This window comes from Brienomyrus brachyistius, chromosome 15, assembly GCF_023856365.1.
Source record: "Brienomyrus brachyistius isolate T26 chromosome 15, BBRACH_0.4, whole genome shotgun sequence".
Lineage (NCBI taxonomy): Eukaryota > Metazoa > Chordata > Actinopteri > Osteoglossiformes > Mormyridae > Brienomyrus > Brienomyrus brachyistius.
In genome coordinates, this window is record NC_064547.1 from 23279316 (window position 1) to 23306974 (window position 27659).

General features: G+C 43.6%; 1 protein-coding gene across 2 annotated transcripts in view; it reads left to right on the top strand.

The window, feature by feature from the left end:
* The first annotated feature begins 5626 nt into the window (after nt 1–5626).
* lrrc7 (leucine rich repeat containing 7) overlaps nt 5627–27659 on the top strand; it is a 165193-nt gene continuing 143160 nt past the window's right edge. For both annotated transcript variants that reach the window (XM_048976699.1, XM_048976698.1), the window contains exon 1: nt 5627–6078. The gene's annotated coding sequence lies outside the window, so the exon portion shown is untranslated. The remainder of the gene's footprint in view (nt 6079–27659) is intronic.

The following is a 27659-nucleotide window of genomic DNA, read 5'->3' on the forward strand; positions in this document are numbered from 1 at the left end:
GTTCACACTGAAACATCTGCACTTCTAGCAGCACCTACCTGAGCTTTCATTTCACGTCTGGTTAATCACCGGTTCTGCAGTCTTTTCACTTGAATGAGGTCACAGTTTATCCTGCCTGACCTTGTTTGGTCTTTGAGTGCCAGTTTATTCAACTTATTTGCTGGGTTTGGGCCACAGCAGGTACAGACACTGGCAAACATCTTGCAGTTTGTCTTAAAGGTTGACACACTCAAGTTTTGTCATTTCCGCAACTCTTGCCCCGGATTTCATGAAATACTTTTGTCTATTACTACCCCAGAGGCAAAATCGACATGTCATGAGAATGATTCATATACTCAAATACTCCCCTTTGTCTTAATTCTACGTTAATTTAAGAATTAAACATGTAAATATTTATGATTGAAAGTTTTAGTGTTGGGTGCAATTAATTGTGAGAATCACAGAAAACTATACGATTAATTAGCTAATTTTTTTAGTTGATTCACAGCCCAAATAGATGTATCATAACGCGGCCCCGTCACCCGCCCTCTGCTGTCTAATTACCACTCCTCCCACACTCCCCAGCCTCTATCTCCAGCCCAAAAAAACCTGGTAGTCTGGTACCAAGCAGGTAGACTCAAACGTTTGACTGGACTAGTACATATATAAATATATACTGGTCCATTTCAAGGCACAGAAGTGCACACATTTATGGACTATGGGCGATTTACAGACACCAACTCCCTTAAATGGCACATCTTGGGACTTTGGGAGGAAACACACATGGACACATGGAGAAAGGCTCAGCCTAGTAATTCCACAGACTCACGGAGCCAGTGGGAGGGAATCGATCTCACAGCCGCAGAGGTGCGAGCCCATTGCCTGCAATATAAATAACACTCAGGTTCAGGGGTCCTCCAGCAGTTATCAGCTGAGGGTGAAGTTCACATCTGTCAACAATTGCTTATTGTAAGTGCAGCATAAAGATAAGTGTAACAGCAACTGATGCACATCAGGAAGGATGGTGCCACCTAAGTGAGATTTACGTTTCACAATTTTGAAAATAGAATGGGAATTTTCTCCACATAATTTTTCCTGTTAATATTCAACAATAAAACATGCAACAATTTCCGTCACCTCATCACTGGAATAAACATGTTATATAAATGTTAATGAGATTATGCAATGCCTTTTAATTGCTACTCTGTTGAATGTTGATTTGTAACATGCAAGACAACTCAGCAGGAAATGTGGAGAATGTTAAGGTGAAAAGCTAAAAGGTAAAAATCAAGTGACCAGATTTCAAACAGCTCCTGTATCCACCAATCTGCAAGGTTCCTCTGCAGCCATATAAGGTGACAACAAGCTGTCAGTTGTTCCTACAATAATCATCTTCGAAACCGACTAGACATGAAGCACAAACATCCAACAAAACACAGTATTATATAAAATGCAAGAAGATCCTTCACGTCAGTGGCTCTCAAACCACTGCTCAGGCCACCCCCAGCTTCCACCACCCTCATGCGTAATATTACTTGTCAACTAATTATAACACTCTTGATTATCTGGCTCAAGCATGTAGCTGGCAATCTAGAATGAAAATGTGGATTGGGTGGAAAATGTGACCACTGGGTCGAGAACCAGTGCCCCACAGTGACGCTAGCTTATTAAGCATCTAAATGGCTTGTGGAAACAGACACAAACACTCGCAGTGAATACACAGGTAAACCCCCCTAGTAGCCAAGCTAAGTGGGTCCATCAGGCTCATGTAATTAATGCACACAAGTATGAAAATTATCAGCACAGTGGAAACTATCTTATTATTATCGTACACTGGGTTGTGCATGCCTCCCAGCATTTTGTTTAAATTCTGTGATCCCCCCCCCCACATTCTGTTTTAGTAGTGCAGGTAATTCCATATTTCAAATAAAAACTCACTGACAAGCATTATAGTCCTCAGTGATACATAGATTCATGGTGTGTGAATATTCTATTACAGAAAAAACAATAACGCAAGAACCTTAAAGTTTGAACTGGCTAAATTAAATGCAACGGATTAGCAAGTCATCCGCCTTTGCTATCTTGGTAGATTGTGCACGGAAACAGCTTTAGTGTGAAGGCCATCTGTTTAGACAGTGAAATGTGTGTGTTTTGTGGTAAACTTGAGGCATTTGTTATGATATGAAAATATAAATTTGAACAAATGTCCTTGTCAACATGGACATCTGATATTTTGCCACAGATGGATCGTTTTGGCTACTCACTAACGGGATACACTTTGCAAATGACCGAATGAAGAGACAAAGATTAATATAATAGAGGAACAGATATAAAGGTGCGGATGCCTTGTATGGATCAGCGGAAGACATGCATTGAAAAAATATGAAATGGTAACCATAGAAACTAATTCTACATGTAGTTAACAAGGTGCAACTATACATACAGGTATCTTCTCTCTAACCTTACAATGAAAAAATTGGAAGTACAGTATGGGGAAAATGATCAAGTGTCCTATAACTTGGAATAATGCCATTTCAGCTGCAATTATAATTAGAAAGATTTCAATATCATACATTAATATGTGGATTATTAAACCAACATATAAAATGTGCATATAATGGAAGAGTATTAGAGGAACCTAAAAATAAATATATATAAAAGATTGAGGTTAAAGTTCAAATAATCTTGAGAAAAAAGTTGAAACTTCTCAGTGACTGTAAGATATCTGTAGCAGGTGAATCTTCACTATACCCCATTTTTCATCACCTCACCCCAAAATAACAGTGACAGAGACTTGTGACCCCCATTAGGTATATTAGTGTCTAACCTTTATTACAGTGCAAGCTGGGCCTGTCAGTTAAAATGAAAGTTGAGGTGCCAGTTGAAATGCTCTTTAAATCATCTTGCATCCCATCACCTCACCAGTTGTTGCGCTAGGAAAAGATATCTGTAGAATTCAGCTTTTAGCTAAAACAAAATCCTAATTTAAATCTTGGAAGCTTGTCTTGACTTTAATCAATTTCATTTAGTTTATTTTAATCTCAAAACATTTCAAGTTTAATCTCAAATGCTTATTTCAACATTAATTTCAAACCTTGACTGTCATAGCAGGTGAGATGAAGGACATGGGAGCAAGCACTGGTTATCGCATGAAAGGGCTTCATTAAACTTAAACAGACACCTAGAAATAAATAAGATGATGAGGGGAACCAAATGGGGGAATGGAGAAAGGCAGGGAGCAGACAACACAACACAGGTAATGACGGAACTGGGAAGTACTTAAATGCATGACTAATGAGGGAGCAGACAAGATGTAGCTGGGAGTGGTTAACATGAGGGCAGGAATAGGAGGTGAGACAAACGAGGGCGTGGCTTGTTAGGGAGGAAACAAGAGGGTCAGGCAGACATGGTGAGGACGTGACATCAACTTTTATCTCAAAATGTTCTATGTTTTTCTTCCCTTTCAGGTAACCCTGATGCTCTTTTGTAGAGTAGACCTAAATCTTTCAATGAATATCGTAGCGTAGAGTTCACAAAGCACAGGTCATGGGGCATAGCATTGACCTGGGCAGGGACCTGAAAGCCATCTTCAGCCAGGAAGTTAAGGACTTGATAGCAGTTGAATAATAGTAGTTGGATAAGATTAGAATCAAATGTAAGAAAATGTTAGCTGGGCTATGAAAGCCCAAAGACTGGCTTCAGAACTGCTGATTGTGATAGTAAAGTAATAAATAAGAAATGAATGAATCCTTAACTTGCTTCCTATATTCTGCGCTTCATTAAAATTTTAGAATTTTTGAAATTTAGAATTTTAGAAAAGAAAATAACTGTAATGAAGTGGGTATCTCAATAGATCGTTAGGGGCCGTGTGGTGACAGAGTAGTATCCTTGATTTATTTATTTTTTGGTGGGATTAGCACAAGAACCAGTTTTTAGATTCTTTTTCTGCATCCTCGAAATATGGCTTTAATATGGGGTATTTGTACCTTTAATCCAAAAGGAGTCCCCACCATGACTAAATGAATTTTAATATGCTGTTACTTTTTGGTAAAAAAACAACATACTCACCCGCTCATTGAAGAAATATGCACACATTCAACTGTAACACAAAAAACACAAAAAAGTTAAGTGTACTGGAGTTTGGATTTTTACTATAATTTATTTATAGCAGCAGTTTCTAAATTACTGGTGTCTGCCAAATTTAACCTCGTTTTATAGGGCCAATCATAAAGAACCCAGTGCCCAGCTGTCCTGGCATTCTGCTGAAGTACGAGAGCATTCCTACATAAAAAGAGAACGTTCCCACTGTCACATCCTGCCCGCCATGTTCACCTGATCCTCCTGTTTCCACCCTAGCATGACCTTAACAAGCCACACCTGTTACTCATTGTCTTAATCCTCATGTTGCCTCTCGTTAGCCCCCCTCATTATTCTAGTATATAAGTGCTTCCCAGTCCCGTGTTCCCCAGTCCTGTCATTAATGTGCCTCCTCCTGTCAGCCTGTTTTTTTGGCCCCAGTCTAGCCCTCTTATTTTGTTCCCGTGTGATCTTGTTAATTTCCAGTCCCTGTTTGTTTAAGTTAAATAAAAGACCTCTTGTTTTGCCAGCCCTAAAGTTGTTTGCCCTGCTTGTCATAACAAAAGCTAACAAAATTAATGTATTTTTAAATGTGAAAACTTCAAATAGTCTTCTGGAGCTCTTGAAGACAGCGGCACTTGACCCATGTTTTGTACTTCTTAAAAAATACTGGTGTCTACTCATCTTTCAAAACCATCCAGTTATAAATTGCTTGCCTGTTCCACAAGTAATATAACTAAATAGTTCATTTTATCTTATTAATTGATTTGTACTAGGTGGCGCAGAAAGAAAAAGAAAATTAATCTATATGAAAAATTTGTATATCACAAACATGGATTTATGTGTAGTCCGAAATGCAATACAGCTATTGTTTTATAGTTGAAATCCTGTCAGGTTGATGCCATGCTTACTGCCACCATAAATGGGACCTGTCTGTAGGTAGACCTATTCATAGCCAGTTATGTAATCTATATTCTAATTGGTTGGTGTAACTGTTATGGCAGCCAGTTATTCATGTGATATTGTTAACACTGCAAAATACTCTTTTTGCGAAGATATTGAAAAAAATCATATAATCTGCTTTAAGACTGGATTGAATGATTGTTCTGTAATAACAATGCATCCATTTTTCTATAATCAGTTCTTCGGCATAAGCAATCACAGCAAGTGTTGAGGCGATCCCTGGATGGGATGTTAGTCCATCAAAGGGCACACACACACAGATACACACATACACGCACACACACACACACATACACACACAGAGTTTCACACAAAGGCAACAGAGTTTTTGTAGTGTGGGTGGAAATGAGGAATCAAACCATCAACCTTGGATGTGTGAGACCCCACAGTGTATGACCTTAGATGTCAAAATGAAATTCAGTGAAGTTGAAGAATTACCACAGTGGTTTTGTGGGAAGGGGTGAAGCTTTGCACCCCACGGTGAGTGGGAGTATCACACTCCGTCAGTCATCGAGTGCTGTAACCTTCTTTCGGAGATTTATTCGTTAGAACCGGCTTAATATTTAAAATGTTTAAGACGATACAAAAAAGGTCGCAATGCTTTTTCAGCGGAAATGATTACATTATCAACAGCTTGCTCTGAACTCCGTTACTCTCCATCGTTATTAGGAGTTGCTGTGGGCGTCAGTGTTCCAGCCCCCGCTACACAGAGGAGGATCTACGAAGACGAGGGGACCTGTATGATTGACGCTAGGTCTGTTTGGCTCTCACAAGCCTTATGCACGGTCAGTGAATCACGACCGAGAAAAAGGTGCGATTGGGTATTTAAATTTCGCCCAAACCCTGCAAAAATGTCCCGACTTGTTACGTATATATTTTCTCTGAGCTCGCTCCGAAGACAGCAGTGGGAACGAAATTTTCCCGGCGAACTGAATTAGGAACTGAATTAACCGCATTTCCAAAAATAGTGGATTTAGAAGAAGAAGAAGACATCCGTGTTTCCTCTTCGCAGCGTCCTTGGGAAGCCTGTGTTAGATTTGTTTCGAGGGGATCTTAATGGTAAGCTCAGAATTGCATATGTACGCCCCATGTCCATTCATATGCGCCGCTCCGTTGCATCAGTAGTACTGTAGTCTATCTGCATTGTGCATAAAGAGAAAACTGCGTCTACAATACCGTGAAGTGAATGCACCGATCGCTTTACAGGTAAAGACATTTCCAGTATGCATTCTGCTATTTTTGCAGCTGGCATACTGATACGCTACCCCATTAAGTTGCTTAATATCAATTGTCAATATATAATTCTTAACAGGAGGTGGCAAACTAATATCTTTTGCTATGTATTGTGTTATTTTAGAGCCAAAGAATAACGGAGTAAATATAATCGAGATGGTATTTTGCTGCCAGATTGGATTCACAGCATCCCTCTACGGTGCGATGAAGTTGAGAGCTTTTTACTGCATAAGCTCAGCCGATCGCACAATTTAACGTACCAGCGATGTTTTTACCTGCCATGAAAGGGGGAATTAAGTAGCCTGAGGTTTTTTGCATAGTTTTTTTTCTTTCTTTAATTTAGACAGTGAATCCGAAGCAGAACCAATGCAGTCCGAATTGTATTTTATTTAATAAAGCGATCGTTTTGTATGGCGTGGTATACTTGTTTGTTGTGAGTAATGATAAGCTTCTTGTGTGGGTATGTTAATCAGTTGTGCTTTCATCGTCAGTAAACAGTTTATCCTTGTGTTTCTTGTTAATTGTCTTTGTGAAACATCGCTTCGGCTGGGCATTCCAAGTGGTGTTTGAAATAAAAGAAAATGTTGATTGTCTGATGGATTGGTTACGCGCTACATTGATTTTCTATATTGCCCCTACAGCTTTAAATGTTAATTCCCCGTGGCCCTGTTGGCTTCAATATATCCAAGCCTAAAGAGTCTCCTAACTTGATGTAGTTAACATCTGTTAACGCTGGTTTTAAGTTATTAATTCATGCTCCCTTGTGGTCCACGTTTGATAACAAAGCTGCCGAGTATTGCATTTTGTAAGTGTAATATTGTAAGCCTATATCAGTTTGACCTGGAAAATTCTTGTCGAGAAGCTACATCTTTGTGAACATGGTGGACAACAATGCACAAGCGAGTTTTTTTTTTTTTTTTTACTGATTATGTAAAGTCCTTTTTCTCAGCTGGATGCGTGCGGAGAGTCAGCCTGCGGTTAGGTGGGAATGAAGCAGCAATATGAGGCTTGCCGTTATTCTCACTGCTGCGCTTGACAGCGGATGATGTACGCTTCCACCTGTCCTTATAAACACCTGCCGGCATTGAGGCAGGAGTGATGGAGGGGGTTGGTGGAGTTCGTCTAGTGCGTGAGGGGGCCGAGATGTGGCAGTGGGAACCCCCCCCACAGTAATTATCCACATGCAGCCTGTATGTGTGAATACTTGGGACTGAGATCTAGTATCTATAATTATTATTGTTACCTTGGTGCCTGTGGTCTCGTGATCTGAGAGTGCTTAAAACACCAAGGTGAGGACAGTCTTAACACCTTGGCATCGGTAGCGGGGAACAGAGTGCAAAGGAGCATGACGTCTCTAGTCACAAGATTACAGCAGTGGGACAGAGTGGATTCGTAATGGGATGTGTTTTCCCATAGTCAGTGCATCATATGATGAACAGCTGGGTGCGATTCTACTTACATTAGGAGAAATGGTCATTTTGGATGCCACATTAATCCGCTGCGTCATTATGTCAGGACGGCGAAGCTGACCGGTCTGCTGACACAGTATTTGGACTCTCCGTTTACGTTAAGTGGTTTCTTGGAGGTTTGCTGCATTTCCTCCTTCGGGGAGCTGTGAGCTGGCAGTGCCGGTGGTTCAGCTGCTGCTTGGCCCCGTGCTGCCCCTCACAGATATGCCCCTCACAGATATGCCCCTCACAGATATGCCCCTCACAGATCTGTCCCTCACAGATTCAAATTGGGCCATTCAGCAATTTTACGTAATTGGAATATCATTTGCTGCTATGGATATTGCCCTGAAGTTGTGTTACGTAACGTCAGATGTGGAATAGCATTGTATAATTAGAAGCTTAAATGCTAAGTTTTAGTAAATGTTTCTCAGTGTTGCTGGGTGTAAGACCCGCTGTGTTTGTGGCATGAGCAGGATGTTGGATTCTCTCCTCCATTAAGATTGTCGTTCAGCACTGAGCGATACAAAATGCTTCTGTGTGTCATACATCTTATTCATTCTGTAATTGCAGAAGCATCAATGTGGCTTTCGACAGCTTATCTAGTACCAGGGCCTCTATCAACCAGTGTTGTAACCGAATAGGGTACAAGATTGGCCGTTCCCTGCATGGTGATGCTACTCTATTGCAGGATGCAGTGGGAAAGCCATGCAACATGAACGTGTAAACTCCATACACGGTGGAGAAATTTGAGCCCCTAACCTGATTGTCATGCCCGGCTCGTCCGATCCTCGTGTGTGCCACGCCCCCTGATTATCCACGTGTGCCTCCCTGATCTTGCCCAGCTGTGTCTGATTATTTTCGCCCAGTCCTGTCTATTTCTGTCCATGTCTTGCCTTGGTTTTGGTCCGTCATTGATGTTAGGTATTGTCAGTCGGTGTCCCGGTCTCCCTCTAGCTTTTGTCCCTTTATTAAATCCCCGTTTACCCCGACTTTTGCCTCCTTGCCTGCTTCCTGCCCGCTCGCCTTACCCGCTTACCCGTTTAACCAGCAAACCCTGACACTGATAGTGTGAGGTGACTGTAATACCTGCAGTGCCACCTTATGTGAAAGTATTTAACTGAAATAGACACAACCTTAAGGAAGCAGGTAGTATTATAGCCCACGTGGTTATATACAATCTGTGTCATGACATTACTTGCTGTTATGGTTCAGGATGCTGTGTTTTTGGTATAACAGTAATGCAATGGTAGTGCAATATCACTGTAGTGTAGGAGCCATATAATAAAATGAACAGCAGAGGAAGTGGAACATATTTTACACGGCTTGCTCTAACGTGTCCGTGATCCGAGTAGCTTAGATTTCAGGCCTCTCTGGGTAATCTGCTACTGCACAGCACACTTCAGGCCGATAGTCAAGCAAAAATATAAGAAGAATATTAAAACTTGAAATAAAAGTGGCCATCTGAATTAACTGGGAAAGTGGTTGTGAGGTTGGGATATATCCAGACAACACAATAATCATCTGCTAATTTTCTCATTATTTAAAAATGAAAGTAATCTTTATTTTTTAATTAACGGCAATTTAAAAGAAACATGTTTCAGTATGACTGAAATATGATCAGGGCATCAACAAATAAGAGATTTAAATGGTTGTGTCATCCACTCTATCCAGAACATGCCCTTCCTCTAACACTCCACCAGCTGATAAATTAAATCAAAGGTAATTAGATTTCACTTTAACTCAAAAGCGTAGTTTATCTTTAAAAACTCTCTTCAATGAGAAAGTGATTGATCTGTTTATTTCTCACTATATCAAGTACTGTAATAGAAGGAAAATAGGAAATAGAATGGATTTTCCATCCATCTTCCAGTCACTTTTGTTGGTCAGGGTCACTACGCCAAGCAGAAAAGGGCACAAGGCAGGGTTACACCCTGGATGGGATGCCAGTCACATTCACTCAGTCATGCTCTATGGGCATTTTAAAGACACCAATTAGCCTGTGCGTTTTCGAGCTGTGGGAGCAAATCCATGTTATGAGGGAGGCCATGAAAACTTACGCACACGGAGAAGAAGCAGGAGTCAAACTTTTTATTGAATTATGCAAAATATATACAGGGGGTGGACAATTAAACTGAAACACCAGGCCAATAGTGTTTGAGGTTTCATGCCTATATATGGGCAGCCTGGTGGCCAGTCTTCACTGATTGAACTTCCCATCAGTAAGAGCAGAGTGTGAAGGTTGAATTAGCAGAGCAATAGCATAACTGCACATACAATACTGTAATCCACACATCATAATGGAAGACGTCAGAGTTCAAAAGAGGACAAATTGTTGGTGTGAGTTTCGCTGGTGCACGTGTGGCCAGGACAGCAAGTCTTTGTAGTGTATCGAGAGCCACGGTATCCAGGGTAATGTCGGCACACCACCAGGAAGGACGGACCGCATCCAACAGGAGTAACTGTGGATGCAAGAGGAAGCTGTCTGAAAGGGATGTCTGGGTACTAACCTGGACTGAACCCTAAAAAAATAAAACCACAGCTGCCTAATTCACTGTAGAATTAAATGTGCACCTTGATTCAACTGTTTCCTCCAAAACTGTTCATTGGGAGCTCCACAGGGTCAATATTCATGGTTTGGCTGTAGCAGCCTGACCTTTGTTCACTTGTGCGAATGTCAAACGTCGGTTTCAATTATGCCAGCAGCACAAATCTTGGGCTGTGGACAATGTGAAACATCTGTTGTTCTCTGATGAGTCCACCTTTACTGTTGCGGTGTGTAGAGGCCCCAAAAAAGCTCATTGTATACCCAGAGTGCAGCATGGGGGTGGATCAGTGATGATTTGGGCTCCAATATCATGGCATTCCCTAGACCCACTACTTGTTCTAGATGCGCTAGAAGGACTACCAAGCCATCCTGGAAGATCATGTTCACCCATTGGTTCAAACATTGTACCCTGAAGGTGGTGTCATGTATCAGGATGATGATGATGCACCAATACACAGAGCAAGACTGGTGACAGAGTGGTTTGATGAACAGGAAAGTATAGTTGAACATCTCCCATGGTCTGCCCAGTTACCACGGTTTGCACAGTTGGGGTATTTTGGAGGAGCAAATCAGGAAACATTTTCCGCTACCAGCATCACATAGTGACCTGGCCACTGTTCTGCAAGAGGAATGACCCAAAATCCCTCTGGCCACTGTGCAGGACCTGTATCTATCATCCCCAAGATGAATTGATGCTGTATTGGTTGCAAAAGCAGGCCCAACACAAGGGCTGCCCAACCTTGCTTCTAGAGACGTACCACCCCGCAGAGCTTGGGTACAGCCCTGATACCTGATACAGAGAATCAGATCCTTCAGTCATATCCTAAGTATTATGCTGTGTTGAAGCTGAGCTGGCTGTAATACTGAGCTGCTACTGAAGGGCCTGATTATCTGTATTAGGTGTGTTAAATTAGGGCAGCACCTAAGCGCTCCAGTGTGGTACAGGCTGGGCAGCCCTCCCTACACAATACTAATAAATTATTGTGGTCTAAAATCGGGTGGTTGAGTTTCATTGTCCAGTCCCAGTACATTTTCCTGCCCATTTTCCTCTTATATGTACTCATGGTGCTTAATTTATATTGTTCCATAGCAGGTCATATTTTTCCTGGTAAAATCATTTATGTGTATGTGTCTTTGTCTGCCTGCAAGCCCATAGTGCTTAAGCAACTGTAAGATGGGTGAATGAGTGGGTTTTATCTGTGTCTTCAGGCAAATTTGTTTCCAGGGGAGGTTAGGGAGCCTCTTGGACTCAGAAGAGCCCCCATGCGTAGACGTTATCCCTGGGGGGAGGGGGCACGGGTGGGTCGCATCGCACACAGTTTTCAAAACAGTGGCGTTTGTCCCATTAATATTTTCCAGGATTTTGCTTTTAAAAATATGAAGAGTTGTTGGGAGAAATTCCGTTTTCCTCTAACCTGCTGACTGAAAAACTTTTTTAGCCAATGATTTCAGTTGCACGTACATAAAAGAATTTATACAGCTAATACAGTCGAAGAGGACAGATTTGACTCAGTCAATTAATGCATCTGTCCTGGCTCCCGGCCCTCATGGTTCACTATGGTAGCTCCATAGTCAGGGATGCACAAAACTGCCATGCGACTATCGAATTCACCCTTAAAAGCAATACGCGTAGCAAACGACTATTGCAACAGTGCAAATGTGTTAGTATTTTATGTGTATTTGCGTTGCTATGACAAGAAATTACTGTGCATTTTAAGCTTTTGTATGCCAATTCGTACTTCATTTGTGGTATAAAAGTTAAAATGCACGGTAAATTCTTGTCATAGCAGTGCAAATGCACATAAAATGCACATGCATTTGCACCGTTACAACAATCGGTTGCTACATGTATCCTTTTAACGGTGAATGCATACCAGGTGTGTGCATCCAGTTCTGTAGCCCCCGGTGCTTGGGGTTTGAGTCCCATCCGCTGTGTGTGTGGCGGTAGCATGTCCTCCCTGCCTGTGCAGGTTCACTCCAGCAGCACAAAAACATGCAGTTTTACATTTCGGTGTCTATAGACTGTACCCTGTGTGTGTGCTGTGCCCTGCATCCTCCAGGCATCCAATCTAGGGTATTCTCCTCTCTTGTGCCTCGTGCTGCCTGGGATTAGCTCCCAGGTTCCCGTACTGGATTAACGGCTTGGAAGATGCATGGATGTTCAGTGATGCTGCATTCTGGAAGTACAAATGCCATTTCATAAATGTCTCAAAAACAGTTTCATTCCTCTTGCTTTTTAAAGAAATCTACTGGTGGCTATACATTTACTGCGTTTTTTTTGACTGACCTTCCCCTGTACCAGAATGCACCAGTCTAATCTCAGGGAATGATTTTGTTTAAACTCATGTTTGTGCTCCTTGCACTACCATGGTGATGTGTAAAAATATCAGCCGCTTTTCTATATGTGTTTACACTGGGCCACCAAATAACTATTTTATCTGTTGGTTAAAATAGTCAAAGGCACTCCTGTGTACTGTTATCTGCCTGTATCATGTTATATAATGTCGAGCAACAGAAACCAAGGCAATGTGATACATCTCAGTTTACCGCAAGTCGTCAGTCATCAGCCGGACGAGCAGCTGTTCTTTGGAGCTCTCTGTCTTTCCAGGAGATGCCTGGGGTTGTGGAGCACATGGCCTAGAAGGAGACCAAACTGAAGACAACCCCCCCCCCCCCAATGCCCCAGGGGGTTGTTTTGGCTCATGCGGATTTTTTTTCTGCTGGGTCATGCTAAAGAATCGGTTGTTGCCTTGGAGGTGGAGAGTAAGAACAAATTAAAGATTCATTTTAGCAAGTTTGCCTGTAGCAGAATTTGGCAGCACTGTTACACGTTGGCAAGATAGAAGAGGGAAAACAAATTTTAAAATGGACAAGTAGCGTTCTCTACAATAATTTCATTAATTTTAATTTCTATTTTCCAGGCTTTATGTAATTAAGAAACATTTTTCTTTTTTGATGTAGTGCTCCAGCTGTAACAGAATTTTAAACAAAGATATATTCTTTTGTTTGCCATTGTTTTTTTTTTGTTCATGTTTGAAGGCCACGCACTGACTCCTCTGTCTCGACCTTCCTCTGGGAAGCTTGTCCTCCTACGTGAATTGGGTACCTTTTTGGATTTCGATAAGAAACATAAAAAGTGAAGTAATGTGACATTTGCTGGGTGTGTCTGACTTGGCAGGTGTTTTGAAGGGGAATCACATTAAGTTTCAGATTTTTGTTGTCACATGTTCCATGGAACAGTGAAATTCTCCTGCTATAGTGGTAGGGTGGGGGACAGGTGCATGGGGGCACAACAGGACAGTGCAGCAAGATAAGACCAAAAACAGTGTGAATTATGGGATGAAACAATAAATATGCAATAAATAGGTGGGACATTGGGGAAGGTTATGCAAATAGCTAGAAAGGCAAAACAGTACTGCTGAAGTGTGGAAGTGGAATTTTAACAACAGTGTGCAATACAATGCAGTGTGTGGAAAGATACAGGTCACTGGTTATTTAGTGACCTTACAGCTTGGGGAAGGGAGCTGCCCCTCAACCCGGTGGTATGAGTGCTGATGCACTGGGAGCTGTGGGTGCTGATGGTCAGGGTGGTGCAGGTGCTGATAAGCAGGGTGGTGCAGGTGCTGATGGTCAGGGTGGTGCAGGTGCTGATAAGCAGGGTGGTGCGAGTGCTGATGCACTGGGAGGTGAGGGTTGTGCAGGTACTGATGCTCAGGGGGGTGCGGGTGCTAATGCACTGGAAGGTGCAGGTATGAGTGCTGATGCACTGAGAGGTACAGGTGGTGCAAATGATGATGTTCAGGGAGGTGTCTGTGCTGATGCGCAGGGGGGTATGGGTGGTGTGACTGCTGATGTTCAGGGTGCTGATGGTGCAGCTGCTGATGCTCAGGGAGGTGCGGGTGGTGTGAATGCTGATGCGCAGGGAGGTGCGGAAGGTGCAGGTGCTGATGCACACACAGGGCAGTATGGGCATTGATGTGCACGCAGGACAAGTCGGGCATAAATGCACCGGTAGCCCCTTCCAGAAGGTAAGAGTGTGAAGAGGGTGTGAGCTGGCTGGTGGTGTCCCTGATGATGGCCTGCACCCTCTTATGGCAAAGGGAGAAGTAGTTGGATTACAGGTGGGGGAGATCTGTACCGATGATCTTCTAAGCTGTAAGGACATCCTATAATCCTTCGTAGCAGTTTCAGGTCTTGAGTAGTTGCTCATCCACGTGGGTAATGACTAATGCTACTCTCCTTACAGTATCTCAGTGATCACTGGATGAATCAGTTGTTTAAATGTGGTTCTAATTATGCCTGGATAGTATCTATATCACAATGAGTTTGGCTGAGCGGGAAGGGGGGGGGGGGCATTCCTCACGATCAAATTTACTAATTTTATCAGGCCCTTGGTTTCCCACTTGTTTCTTGGCCCCAGCCTTCATGTTCAAGCCTTGGTTGATACTAATTCCCAATAGTATTTTTTTTTATTTATCTTCCTACCCACCATTTTAACCCCTCCCCCCCCCCCTCCTGCTCTGCCCCCCCTACTGTCGTGGTTTCTTCTACTGTCCTGAGCAGAGGAAATCTCACATTGTGAAATCTGCTTTTCACGTCTGGCACAGCTTAAATATGACATTAGTTCTGCTTTGGTGCAGGACCCTGCATCTTGGATCAGTACAGATGCGGGTTTGAATACTGTGGCAGGCAGGAGGCTTTTTTTCTGCTACCTGCGGCTGCATTGAGCCCGGAGGGCACGTTCTGTGCTCTCGGCAGTGTATCTGCCGCACTGCCGTCTCCACAAGGTGGAAGAGATCGCATTTCAGCAGCCATGTCATGGTAATAGAGACACTGAGTTCAGGAGTTCAAGCCGGGGGCTGTGCCCTTCAGCAAGCAGCTCAACCTGAATTATCAGAGAAAACATCCGGAATAAATGGATGCAATTTAAGTCAGGCTGGGAAAAGCTATCTGAAAATAAATAATGAGTCCATTTTTAGCAGCAGTCTATCTGTCCTGTGTACTGTGCAGTTCACCTTGCCAAGTTCCCTGTTTCAGAAATTTCAGGAACTGTTAATAGGGACAATGCCGGCTTGTGAATGGTCTCGCTATTCGGACGGTAAGTGACTCATTTACAGCGATGTGTGTGCATAGACTTTGAACGTCAGCCATACGGTGAGATGAGAGAGACTCTGCGCTACTATGATGTTTCAGTTCAAGGGAGAGGAAAAGAGTTAGCTATTATTAGTGATGGAGGACTAGGTTTGTGGGAATGCATAACCAGGGGAGAGAGGCTAAGCTTACAGCAAAGAAACAGAGAAAGTTGACGTGGTGTCTCTGTTAGGTTTTTTAAGTGACCAAGTGTGTGTTTGACCTCTGTCTTGGCAGGAAGAATAAATTGAGTGAAAGATGTCAATTAAATAATTAAATACTACATGCAAAAGACTGCCAGTCAGCCAGAGGACCCGGGCCTAAATGTGATTAGTGTTTTTATTTGATTTTTATTATGATTTTTTTTTATAATGATGGAATTCTGCATAAGCAGAAATGGAAATAACAGACAAGGTCATGGATGTTGCTTAGAACAATCCTGCCAGGCTAGTTTGTAAGTGTTTCTCATTCCGTTCCCCAGAGACCCCCAGACGGTCCATGTTTTTGCTCCCTCCCAGCTCCCTGCCAAACTGTCAACATTTTTGCTGCTGGACTGTCTCGGGCTCCCCGAGGACCAGGCTTCGAAACACTGCAGTAGCTGACGGCACTGAAGGAGCACAATGGCGGCCACTTGTGATTTGGTCAATCTGAGCATGTTGGCCATCCTGTGTCAAAGTCTTCGGGGCTTGTTTAGACTGTGTGACTGCTGGAAGGTGGATTTGTATTTGTGTCTGGTGCAGGAACTTGTCCTGTTAGTGTTCATTATGCTCATAATCGGGTTATAATGAAATACATTAACTGTAATTACAGGAGGTAATCGGAATCCAGTGAAACAAATTCAGCCTGCAAGTTACACAGTTACAAGCTGTCCCAGTTATTTATTATTTGTTACTTGTTGGTATTTGCTTGTTGCTGTGTATCAGCTATTATAATCTTGTGTGGTTGTTAAAAAAAAATTATAAATGTAGTGTGTAAGACTGGGGGTGGGGTGAGGGGGGTGGGGGGGCGCGGTCTTACGCTCCACCTGTGCCCTTATGACTCAGTTTTCTTTTCACACTGATCTTCACCTCTATCCCCGTCCTGTTAATATCCTTCCTTTCCCGCATCACACGTTGGTGCTCAGCACCCCAGGCAGGACAGGTTCCACACCCACTGCTTCTGAATCCAGCCTCTCAGCAATGGTTGATATCTTTTACCAAATATTGAATAATAAACACAGGGAGTAGGGAGGTAATGGCTCACATTCAGCAAGGCTTATCTGGGAGCTGGGGGCAGGTTAGGGATCGTAGGCTAACTCGGTTTGAACTGGACTGGCACACTGCCAGAGGTTTGTCTGGCTGAGGCCTATCAGATTAAAAGTAGGTCTTCAGTCAACTGGGTCACCCTGGCCTATATTCACTTGTTCTATTGAATACCCCCCCCCCCCCCCCCCGTGTTTCTGTCAATATGCAGTGGGAAATGTAGCTGAGATTATTATGCCACATGCAGAAATAAATCAAAAATGCCTGAGAAATGTTGCCTTTGCCTTAATAACTATCCTTCTCTAACTGTCCTTTCTGTAGCCATTACAGGACCGTTGCATCATCACCTCTCGCATTATGGAATGTATGTATGATGTATGTATGTTGATATAAGCAAGAAGTTAGTGTCCAACAATAGAAGAGATGTGTTCTGCTCAGTTTGTGCTGTATGTCAGAGGGGGCCAGGCTCACGCATTGGTGGGAGGTGTCATTTCCTCTTAGTAAGGGCTGTTAGCTGTGTATAGGTAGTTAAACAACTGCTGGAGTACGGGCATGAAGGGATAACCTGGCAGACTTTGCCCATGAGTCAGTTGCTCAACTATATGCATGTAAAATACATATTAAGCATTTTCAATCACAGCCGATTTTCAGAATTAGGCGAAATGGTATTTTTATTTGGATAATGATGCTTTGTGTATTTCTGCACAGGATTATCTGATTGGATGGGCCTGGCTCGAGCTTGGCCTCCTGCTGGAGCCGGCCCTGGAAGTGGGTCCTTTTAAACGGCGGTGTTTCCTTTGGCTCCTCATGTACCTCCGGGAGAGATTCTCCCGGAATTAGACACTTGCCTACCTCAGTGGTGGGGGGTTTACATACGTAGTGTGCTGATGCGGTGGTGAGTGCTGTGCGCAGGGACAGCACTCACTGTGATGATTGAGACCCATTGAATGGAACAGTGCAATCCAGTAGGGGGTTACTCTGTCTATGGTCCTAACAGGAGATAACATGCTCACCCCTTTAGGGGGTTACTCTATATCTAATCCTAATGGGAGATGTGCAGTTTGTGTGGATATTAAGCTTTTAACCAGGAAGACATCTGGTCGATTTACTGGTCACATTAAGTATACCTTAACAGCTTTAATATCAATTATAATGTTTGTTGGTAAGGTATATTAAAGCTGTTAATATGTTATGATGTTGTTTTACTTATATGCTGCTATGAATGTTTTATGAATGCATTATGGAGGTGCACTGTTTGTTCTGCGAATGCATTAAATCAAATCACTTTTATTGTCACATCACTAGAACCGGTGAACTAGTGAGTCTTGGGTCACGAGTTCCTTTCAGTGCAGTACATAAATGCAAACTGTAAAAAACAGCTGTACAACATTGAATGGCATTATTACCACTAAGACTTAGACTAAGAGTCTCTTATTCACAGAATGGCATTATGAAGCATTTTCAGTCACAGAATGGCATTATGAAGGTGCAGTCAGTGTTATGCATTGTAGATTTGTTTAATGAACATGTATTGGATTTGCTGATGAACCTTTATATCCCTGTTGCTGTGCTGATTCCTCTGTGGATACTGACTGGCCATACTGGAAATGTTTTACAAAAAATGTAGGTGGATTACGTGTTTAACTTGTCATTGCTAAGTGCCTTTCCGAAGATGTCTTTCAGACAATGAAACTTTAAGTAGCTGAGGAATTACAGCCTTTGTAAAGACGTTACTCCGTCTGTGTGAGACATACATTAGTTATAACTGCAGATGTTAGGTTCCTCTGTAAATATATACTTATCTTGCAGAACTCATATTCAGAGAATGCAGTAATTACTTAATAAAACCCGGGGTGCTTTATGGAACTCAGAACTGCAAACTTTCTGCTAGGCTGCAACATCCTGTTACCATAGTAACACTGCTCCAGCTCGCACGAAGCAGGACAGTACAGTGCACTCCCCTCACACACACCGAACATCCCTCAGGATATATATTTTTTTGCACCTTTTTAGAATAATATTTTAATTGGAGCAATAATAGCAGATTGGTTAGCGGGGATGGTGTGGGCTGGCCTCTTTCAGAGCACTGCATCAAACGCCATGGAAACCAGTGCTGATGTCATCTACTAATTATTTGAGTGGCTGATATGTACAAGGAAGAGCATTATGGAATTGAGTCCAGTTCACCTGAACTTTTGATCCCCATCTGTTTTTATTGCACTTTTTCTTGAATGACACCACCTTCCATGAAACCATTTAGTCCAAACATACATCTTCCAATGCTTTTCCGAATCCGGGGTCACGGGGCAGCAGTCTAAGCAGCGATGCCCAGACCTCTCTCTCCTCAGTCACCACCTCCAGCTCCTCCGTGAGGATATCAAAGTGTTCCCAAGTCAGCCGAGAGATGTAATATCTCCTGGGTCTGCCCTGGGGTCTCCTCCCAGTTATACATTCCCAAAGCACCTCCTCCAGGAGACATCCTCGATATATGCCCGAACCACTACAGCTGGTTGCTTTGGATGCAGAGGAGCAGAGACTCTGGTGTGAGTCCCTCCCGGATGTCCGAGCTCCTTACCCTCTCTAATTCTTCTCACCCTCTTTTCAAGAAGATTCATTTCGGCCACTTTTATCCACAACTTCATTTTGTCATTACGCTAAGCTAGCGACCATAGATGAGGATGGAAATGTAGATTTACCGGGAAAATGGACAACTTCACCATCTGAATCAGTTCTCTCTTCACCACAACTGACTGGTACAACATCTGCGTAACTGCCGATGCAGCACTTATCCACTTGACAGTCTCCTGCTCCCTTTCTTCTCTTGTGAACCAGACCCTGAGATGCTTGAGGCTGTAACTCATTCTCCACTGGGAGGGGAAATGCAACCTTCTCTGGCTGAGAACCATGACCTCAGACTTGCAGGTGCTGATCCTCGTCCCGACCGGTTCACGCTCATCTGCACACCACCCCAGTACATTCTGCAGGTCACATCCTGATGACCTCAACAGAACAATATCATCTGCAAAAAGCAGAAATACAATCCTGAAGTCACTGAACTGCACACCCTTCGCTGCTTGACTGTGCTTAAAAATTCTGTCTATAAAAACAGCTCTATATTTACCAGACCCTTCGTATCCAAAATGACATACATCTTAGAGAAAGCAGGGTCAGACAGTCCCTGGAGATATTGGGGTTAAGGGCCTTGCTTTGGCACCCAACAGTGACGTCACTGACTGTCCGATCCAATGGGCAACGGGAACCAGTCTGATTTACAGTCGGTGATGCAGCCCAAACTCTCACTCTGGTTATACAGGGACCTATCGGCCCGAATCAGCTTGTATGTTAGCACCCCATGCTCCCAAAGCACCCCCCCCCCCAGGACTGTCTCAGAGACACAATGGGTGCTTTTTCCAAGACTACAAAATACATGCAGACTGGTCGGGAAAACTCCTATGAACCCTCTAGTGTTTATAATACATCCATCCATCCATTTTCCAAACCGCTTATCCTACTGGGTCGCGGGGGGTCCGGAGCCTATCCCGGAAGCTATGGGCACGAGGCAGGGAACAACCCAGGATGGGGGGCCAGCCCATCGCAGGGCACACTCACACACCATTCACTCACACATGCACACCTATGGACAATTTAGCAACTCCAATTAGCCTCAGCATGTTTTTGGACTGTGAGGGGGAAACCGGAGTACCCGGAGGAAACCCCACGACGACATGGGGAGAACATGCAAACTCCACACACATGTGACCCAGGCGGAGACTCGAACCCGGGTCCCAGAGGTGTGAGTGCTAACCACTGCACCACCATGCCGCCCCTGTTTACAATACATTTACAAGGTAAATATTTACAGCTCTATGTACAGTAGGCTGATTTTTTTGTCAGTAATTGCTCATGTTTTTTTTTTAATCTTAAACCTATCTACATATTTTCAATACAAACACTGTGAGCCTAGAGCACTTGCCATAAAAGCGGGGGTGTGGGGGGCAGGGGGGGATACTCTGGATGGGCTGCCAATCAGTTGCATTTAGTGACACTACTTCACCTAACTACATGATCTTTCAGTTATGGATGGAAGCCCTCAAACATGGCCGTTATATACCCAGTACAATCACATTGATGGTAGGACTTGAACCCACAACCATGGAGATGTAAGCCTCACAATCTTATCAGTACAAATGCATCTTCTCACCTGCCCTGAAGTCGGATTCTGGCTAAGGATCCCTATGTTATACTCAACAAAAAATGAAGTCAACATAAGGTAATAAAGACCTTTTCCTGGTACATCACTCCTGATTTATTTATGCATACGTTCTTCGTTGATTATGTTCCTGTTAAATATTGTGAGCAGGCCGGTTAATTGTGTCAAAAGAAGTTCAGTGCTTCAGTGATAACTGAGGGTATTACAAAATGGTGGTTTTGTGATGCCTGTAGAGGTAGTGGAGGCATGACCGGGTCGAGGCCCTGACTCCGTGACTCACGTCATTGTGAATATTCAGAGGTGATCTCCAGCACCCCGCGTCTCTGGAGCACCGCGGCTCCGCAGCGCTCCGCCTGGACCGCCCACACCTCAGCTTTCATGCTAAGCAACGTATGCGTGGGCACTCACGCTCCGGAGAGCGACTCGCAGTAGACTGTGACGTCGGAGGCCCAGCGGGATTTCATAGCGGTCCGCTAGACCGAAGACTTACGGCACGATTGGGGGCAGGACGTAGTTTCCCAGCATCAGCATGCCGAAGTCTTGTGTTTTACGCCATTCACCCAGCAGAGAAACCGTTCCTCAATTGCTTTGTTATGCAATAAATTCATCTCGTATGTGTGCTGTTTCTGTTAAGAATTGTTTGTTGCAGACATTGAGCCACTCACTGATTTTCCCCCCCCCCATCACTTCCTGGATTTTGGGGGTCACTGAGTAGCCTTGGCTGCCTCCTATTTCTGCAGATTTGTATTCAGTCACAAACGGCTTGAGCTGGGTATTGCAACACTTTTGTCTAATTGACAGTTCCTCATAGCTCCATTTACAGAGGTGGTAAGAGGGACGAATTGCCCACTGAATGTGTAACGATGTGCCAGAACTTCTGTCAGTAGGTCCCTCCCCCCCCGGTTCTGGGTACATGCAGCAGCGCAGAAGGGAGTCGTACAGCCGTTGTATCCCCTCCTGCGGCCCACAGCTGTTGTAACTGGCCCTCGAGATCCTGCAGATTGGCACCGGGTCTGAGTTGATGTCAGAGCTGATCCCACGTGTTTGACTGGGGAAAGATCAGGGGTCCTGGCTGGCCACACGAGGACCTCAACATGACACAGGCAGTCCATAGACACTCGGGCCATGTGTGGTCAGGCATTGTCTTGTTGAAAGGCTGTACCAGGCTCTCAGGAGGGGTAAGACATGCGGATGCAGGATGTCACTGACGTAGCGCTGTGCAGTCAGGGTCCCCTGAATCATTACCAGGGATGACCTGAAGTCATACCCTATGGCTCCCCACACCATGATGTCATACCCTATGGCTCCCCACACCATGATGTCATACCCTATGGCTCCCCACACCATGATGTCATACCCTATGGCTCCCCACACCATGATGTCATACCCTATGGCTCCCCACACCATGATGTCATACCCTATGGCTCCCCACATCATGATGTCATAGCCTATGGCTCCCCACACCATGATGTCATACCCTATGGCTCCCCACACCATGATGTCATACCCTATGGCTCCCCACACCATGATGCCAGGAGTAACACCGGTATGTCTCTCCATGACATTGGAAGGATTGGTCCTCTCCCCTCGATGCCGCCATATGCACACATGAAGGTCACCCGTGGTAATGCAGAACCGCGATTCATCGCTGAACATGGTACGACGCCACTCGTCATCAGTCCTTGCCTCCACAGCTGTCTCTGTGCTGGTGTTAGCGCCAGCCTACGCTACGGAATGGTGGACCCATAGTCCATTGAGACACGGTGTGGGATGACACAGGGTGCTGTAGAGAGTCCAATACCTGAGTCCGGATGGCAGGTTCAGATATCATGGGGTTCTGTAATGCTTGGCGCACAATACAACATCCCTCCTTGGTGTGGTCTTAGATCTTAGATAACCGGAACCTTCCCGACGTGTGTGGGTGCTCTCACGTTCTCATTGGTTCCAACATCAGGCTACTGTGACATCTGCATGCCCCACATGCCGGGCAATTGCATGATTAGACCCCCCAGCCTCATGGAAAACCCACAATGTGACCCCTCCGTCAAGTAACTCCGTCAAGTGCTGGTAATGCTGTCTAATGCGCCTACGAGGCGTCCCCTGTGCCTGGTGACTAGACATGCCAGCTCCTGGCAAATTGACATTACATACCCATCGCTGGCCTGCACGTGTACCAAATTGCATCCAAATCGGACCATTACTTCTGGGTGCTTACATTTTTTTGTTGCTGAGTGTATTTCCTTAAATTCTTCTGCGTAGATTTCTGCCAGATTCCTCAGAAGTTTTACAAAGCATGCAAAGTATTGTGTTGAGCTCACTTACCAGTGTTAAAAATTAGAGTGTAGGAGATGAATTGCAGGACAGGCGGCCAGCTGGGTATATTGGAGCAGGCTAGAGGACTGAGCCTATAAGGAACAGGAAAGAGCAGGTTGGATTTATATAGTTATAAGGAAAGGTGATGAAGCAGGTAATTACCATTCATCTCACATGACTCTGGAATAAGAACTACGTGTTAAAATACAATGTTAAAAGTGACCATTAACCCAATAATGACTTGACTTTAATCATGGTTACGCAAAGCTGGGGGTTTTGGTCAACATTTGACTGTTCTTCATGCATCTTTTAGTCATTTTGGGCAGTGTGTGGCTCTGCTGGTTAGGCCTGCGCCCGTCAAGGGTATAGATATGGGTACTGGTAGTAGGAACACGCCCCAACTAGTGCCATTTACTTTGGGAGGATGGGGCTGATTTGGTCTCTGTCAATGTTGAGCAAACCTAAGCCCTTGGGCCCCATGTTTCTACTTCGAATCCTGTGGCCAGCAAAGTATTCATATCTCCATCAGGGCCTTGGCTATGACCCTTAACCCCAAAAACTGCTCTAATGGTGTCGGATACATTGCAAAACCTTGTGCTCTGACCCTAAGCTTCCCTCTTTTTTTAAAGAAAATCATTTTTATTTGATTTTCATTTTTATTTGAAGGGATTTATTCAGTACTGCGTACAGCATTTTAATTACATCAGACTGAGAAGTTTTTGGAAAACTGGTGCCTAAAGCCTTCTTTTTCAGAAATATTGCTACCGTAACGCCAGATAGCATAGCGTCACACATGGCAGTAATGCCCACTGATTCATCTACTTCAAATTTTTATTAATTATATTCCCCTGATGGGGAAAACATATAGTTTTGGGACAAGTCTACTGTCGCAGACATTTTGATGTTAGTGCCATAACTCAAAAAGTATTGGGCTGATCTTTTTAAACCTTTGTATTTACATTGTATGGGTGAAGACTGGAACCTTCTGAAATTTTGAGAAAAATTGCCCCAAAATTGAAGCAAAGCTGCTTAGTGGTAGCAGAGGGTACGGTGACAGCAGAAGATGCTTGACCTTGTGGATAGGATGACTCTATTTGGTCTCTGTTTGCTCTGCTTAATCTTGTTGTAGCTTATAACCGCTTCACAAAAACATTACGTGGATGAAAATGTACATCTGAAAATGTGCACCTGATATCCCTGAGACAAATCACCCTAAAACTGCAGCAGCAATGCTATTATTTATCACCCCCCCCCCCCCCCCCCCCCAAGATACCAGAATAGCGTTGCTTTTAACATTGCCAAAAATACTGTGATATAACATATGGATGGTATGTGGTATGATAAATTAGATGGCGCTCATGTGTGGTGTAGGGGGGCTAGAAAGAGAGATGGTATTGGAGGAGTAGGTATTACAAGGGGGGAGGGAGTGATGGGGGAATGCATTGTTGTTATGCCGACCGCATCTGGCTTCAGCAATAAATGTACAGGCCTACGTGCAGAAGCTTTAAAACCACCCCGGTTTAGCATATTGCGCACATAGTTAAATTTGGTCAGGTTTACTGGGGTAAAATTCATAAAGCTTATGCATGATGATTTCCTGTTTCTCTCCTAGTTGAAGCTTAAACACCTTACTCCATCATCCTGATCTAATGGCCAAGGGAAATTTTGCAAGTTTCATGGATTTTGATGATAATGACATTACCAGCATTTTTTTAATACGTAATGACACGGTTCAGCCAATAGTCATTGTTTCTGTCCAACTTTAATATTTCTTAATTTTTTTGATTGCTGCTTTGGATGCATGCAAGTCAACGCATCCTAGCAGCAATTTTATCACAGTGACGTTTTTGAAGTGATTTTTAAAAATACTTATGGTTGGTGTTTTTCTCTAGCTTAAGAAGATGATTGGTTGCAATAATTTGGTTACCCACAAATCCTGTTCAGTGTCTCATATTGTATGATTTGCAATCTCTTTATCTAACTTTTCAAAGATTATATGTATGATCTTCATAGATTCTGTTACCTGTGTGTTTGTATTTAAATGACTGTCCTTCAGTGATCTTATGTTTGTGAAAAGATATCAATAGCATTTATTTGTGATTTTAAACCCATTAAACTGTAGTATTGTATTCCGTTATTTTACCATTTGTATGGATCCCCACCAACTTTTTCAGACACTTCTGTTACCATATGGGGTTTAATAACCTGGATATTTTTCCATGCAGCAGTGCAGTGGAGTGTACACCTTATCGCTCTGCAGTCTCAGGGATGATACCTTTACTGCTTGTAGAACCTCCTTCTCAGCAGGCTCTCTTTATGACCCTGGGGGAGCAATAACAACATGCATATTAATGTGTGAAAGCCAGCAGCGAATCGAAATGATGAGAATGGGAAGCAATGCCAGGTCCAGGCAGCAGGGTGGGATGTCGCAAACAGGCACATGTGCTCCGGCAGGCTGGGGGAGATGCTTTCTCTTCAGGTGGCCCTGTGTGGTGCTCAGGTGACTAAGCATGATGATCTGCTGTAAACCCAGCTGCACTTCAGCTTGCAGTTTAATTTTAATTTGGGTTTGATTGTCGTTTCTGCACATTGGTATAAGCTGCCTTTAGCACATACATGAATACACCTCCATGCTTTGGTGTCTCTTACTGAACCAGCAGTGTGATGGATGGATGTTGTGTTTGTCTCTGTAACTTACAGTATAATGTTGTCAGGACCCTGATGTTAATACCTGCAAGCTAAGTGAGATACATGTAGTACAACAACTAGTGTGTATTAGACCCATTCATAAAAATCCCGCTTAACGTGCTATAAATCATTAATTTTTCTTTTCAGAAAATTTTCTTTTGATGTATTGGGCTTTCTGCAACTGAACTTGCTGTTAATTTTACATTTAATTCCTCTGAATTTCCCGTCTTTTCACCTCAGGGCAAAAAAAGCCATCCGCAGGATTTTTCAATCGCTCATTGCGGTTGATATTAGATATTATTCTTATCTGAATTCTTCCTTAAAATTTCGCAAAGATACTACAAAAATCACTGTCTATAAGTTTTTGTTGGTAGAGGTCAGACTACAAAAACATGCGTCTATCTTCCCGCTGCTTATCCCGGTCGCTGTGTCTGGGAGTGCATCATCATAGTCAGTTACAAAATTTGTCAGATGCATGCTGCTTACGCATATTTAAACTGAATGAAATGTAAAGACTTTTAAATGATCAGTGATGCATGGCAATATCCAATACTGCTAATCCGAAATCTGGAAATTCTACTTAATAAAACAAATTGTCATTAAGCTGTGTTACAATGAAGCTTTCAGCTAAATATAAAGGCAGGAGACTCCAGTGGATGTTCTTTTTGGAAGGAATATATGAAGCTGAAGGATGGGCGTCCATCTGCTGTTCTCCTTATTCTTCGTTGGAGGAGAAATGCTGAAAATCCACCCATGCCCACAATAATAATAATGTTATCCATCCATTTTCTGTGACCACTTATCCTATACAGGGTTGTGGGGGGTCCAGGGCCTATTTTGGAGACTGCGGTTACAAGGTGGGGAACAACCCAGGATGGGGCACCAACCCATCAGTCACTCACACAGTCTTACCTATGGGTAATCTGGCAAGGACGTGTGTTTTTTGTACTGTGGGGGGGAACATGCAAGCTCCACAAACATGGAGCCGTGGCAGAGACGCAAACCTTGGTCCCAGAGGTGTGTGGCAGTAGAGCTAACCACTGCACCACCATGCAGGGCCAAGATTTATTTATTTATTTTTGATTACAATAAAAGCAAATTTAAACAAATATCTCTATCTGGATGGACTTTTTTTTTTTGTTACATAACGCATTTAAAAAGGATTAACCAATAAAATTTTTGAAAAGCAGAGCTACCGTTTGTCTAGTTTATTGACCTGCTAGGCTGCCAGGACTGGATTAGCTGTAGTTTACCTGCTCCCCCATGGCACTCTGAAGACGGCCTAACCTGCACTGTGGTCTTAATAAGGGTCGGTCATTGTGAGTGGGTACCTGAGGGTGGCGTGCCTGTGTGATGGCTCAGGCTGCTGTGGTGAGCTCACTATTAATGAGGGCAGTACAGCCAGAAGAAGCGCCGGCTGACAGGCTCGCTAGCATCACTTCTCCTAAACTGGCACCTCGCTTTGTCACAACATCAGCTGCCTCTTTACCTGTGACTATATCCATAACAGGCTGTGCTTTCCGGAGCCTTATCGTGCTATAAAATCATTCCTGCACTCATGCAGATCCATCTGTCCTCCTTCTAACCACTTATCCTAGCTAGGGTTAAGGGGGGGGGGAGCTAGAGGCTGTCCCAGGCAGCATAGGACACCATGGCTGGGAACACCACACATGTGATACGTATGTATATGTAAAGGGCATGTCTCCATTTAAAAATCAGTGAGAGAATTTCCCAGGTAAATGCTAAGATGGAAAGAGAAATTTCATGCCTTCCAATCAACAGCTGGACAGCACAGTGTTCTGTTATTAGGATGGCCTGTCGCTTTCACT